Genomic DNA, 2,885 nt, shown 5'->3' with positions numbered 1-2,885 from the left:
CTGTTTCACCGGTGATAGCAGCAAGCTGCTATCACGTTTCGCGAGCTGACGTCATGTCGTGACGCCATACTGTTGACGTAATGGGTAGTTCCGGCGCACGATTGCCGCGACCTTGGCGGCGGCATTAAGTGACGTATGAGCCTAAAAGTAAGAGTTTACGCAGTCATGATTGTATATTTATTTTTGATATATATTTTTTCAATATAATGTATTTAAAAGAAGTTTGGTTTAAGGAAAATTTGGACGTTAACTTCGAACATTTAGTTGATGACGTAAAACAATTTTGCGGCAATCGTGCGCCAGAATTGCCCCTTACGTCAGCAGTATGACGTCATCACATTACGTCAGCTCGCGCAATTTGATAGTAGCTTGCTGCTATCACCGGTGAAACAGGGGCCCTGTTTCACCGGTGATAGCAGCAAGCTGCTATCACGTTTCGCGAGCTGACGTCATGTCGTGACGCCATACTGATTGTCGTAATGTAACGGAAGTTGGCACAGATTCAGCACAGATTCAGCACAGCACAGATTCGGTAGGGGGAAAAAAGGCCCCGGTAGAGGGAAACCTTTATGACCCGTTTTCCCCTAGAAATGACGTCACAAAGAGGTAAAAATGGGTATCATTCGAAAGCTCTCGTTTACCCAGACACAGTCCTGCAGGAAAATTTCACTTTTTCCCCATAGGAAAGTTTGTACGGGAAAATCAAAATTTTGGGTCAATGGGGGGTCCCCCCCGATTTCGTTCAAAATCGGCACACAGGTGCCCCACCACCAGCCGAGAAACTTTCCCCAAAACGGTCCCCGTTGCATTGACGTTTAAGGCCCGTAAAGCCCCCTAGACTCGTAAAATATCCGTAAAATCGCCTTTGTACGGACAAAAAAGTGGTGCTATGGTAAAAATGGGTATCAATCGAAAGCTCTCGTTTACCCAGACACAGTCCTCCAGGAAAATTTCACATTTTCCCCATAGGAAAGTTTGTACGGGAAAATCAAAATTTTGGGTCAATGGGGGGTCCCCCCCGATTTCGTTCAAAATCGGCACACAGGTGCCCCACCACCAGTCGAGAAACTTTCCCCAAAACGGTCCCCGTTGCATTGACGTTCAAGGCCCGTAAAGCCCCCTAGACTCGTAAAATATCCGTAAAATCGCCTTTGTACGGACAAAAAAGTGGTGCTATGGTAAAAATGGGTATCAATCGAAAGCACTCGTTTACCCAGACACAGTCCTCCAGGAAAATTTCACTTTTTCCCCATAGGAAAGTTTGTACGGGAAAATCAAAATTTTGGGTCAATGGGGGGTCCCCCCGATTTCGTTCAAAATCGGCACACAGGTGCCCCACCACCAGCCGAGAAACTTTCCCCAAAACGGTCCCCGTTGCATTGACGTTTAAGGCCCGTAAAGCCCCCTAGACTCGTAAAATATCCGTAAAATCGCCTTTGTACGGACAAAAAAGTGGTGCTATGGTAAAAATGGGTATCAATCGAAAGCTCTCGTTTACCCAGACACAGTCCTGCAGGAAAATTTCACTTTTTCCCCATTGGAAAGTTTGTACGGGAAAATCAAAATTTTGGGTCAATGGGGGGTCCCTCCCGATTTCGTTCAAAATCGGCACACAGGTGCCCCACCACCAGCCGAGAAACTTTCCCCAAAACGGTCCCCGTTGCATTGACGTTTAAGGCCCGTAAAGCCCCCTAGACTCGTAAAATATCCGTAAAATCGCCTTTGTACGGACAAAAAAGTGGTGCTATGGTAAAAATGGGTATCAATCGAAAGCTCTCGCTTACCCAGACACAGTCCTGCAGGAAAATTTCACTTTTTCCCCATAGGAAAGTTTGTACGGGAAAATCAAAATTTTGGGTCAATGGGGGGTCCCCCCCGATTTCGTTCAAAATCGGCACACAGGTGCCGATGTTTTACGGATTTATTTTACGGATTTTACGGATATTTTACGATTCTAGGGTGCTTTACGGGCCTTAAACATCAATGCAACGGGGACCGTTTTGGGGAAAGTTTCTCGGCTGGTGGTGGGGCACCTGTGTGCCGATTTTGAACGAAATCGGGGGGGACCCCCCATTGACCCAAAATTTTGATTTTCCCGTACAAACTTTCCTATGGGGAAAAAGTGAAATTTTCCTGGAGGACTGTGTCTGGGTAAACGAGAGCTTTCGATTGATACCCATTTTTACCATAGCACCACTTTTTTGTCCGTACAAAGGCGATTTTACGGATATTTTACGAGTCTAGGGGGCTTTACGGGCCTTAAACGTCAATGCAACGGGGACCGTTTTGGGGAAAGTTTCTCGGCTGGTGGTGGGGCACCTGTGTGCCGATTTTGAACGAAATCGGGGGGGGACCCCCCATTGACCCAAAATTTTGATTTTCCCGTACAAACTTTCCTATGGGGAAAAAGTGAAATTTTCCTGCAGGACTGTGTCTGGGTAAGCGAGAGCTTTCGATTGATACCCATTTTTACCATAGCACCACTTTTTTGTCCGTACAAAGGCGATTTTACGGATATTTTACGAGTCTAGGGGGCTTTACGGGCCTTAAACGTCAATGCAACGGGGACCGTTTTGGGGAAAGTTTCTCGGCTGGTGGTGGGGCACCTGTGTGCCGATTTTGAACGAAATCGGGTGGGACCCCCCATTGACCCAAAATTTTGATTTTCCGTACAAACTTTCCTATGGGGAAAAAGTGAAATTTTCCTGGAGGACTGTGTCTGGGTAAACGAGAGCTTTCGATTGATACCCATTTTTACCATAGCACCACTTTTTTGTCCGTACAAAGGCGATTTTACGGATATTTTACGAGTCTAGGGGGCTTTACGGGCCTTAAACGTCAATGCAACGGGGACCGTTTTGGGGAAAGTTTCTCGGCTGGTGGTG

This window comes from Amphibalanus amphitrite, unplaced genomic scaffold (genome assembly GCF_019059575.1).
Source record: "Amphibalanus amphitrite isolate SeventyFive unplaced genomic scaffold, NRLGWU_Aamphi_draft 000014F_arrow, whole genome shotgun sequence".
Lineage (NCBI taxonomy): Eukaryota > Metazoa > Arthropoda > Thecostraca > Balanomorpha > Balanidae > Amphibalanus > Amphibalanus amphitrite.
The sequence above is the reverse complement of the archived record's forward strand: the minus strand, read 5'-3'. Positions refer to the sequence as shown.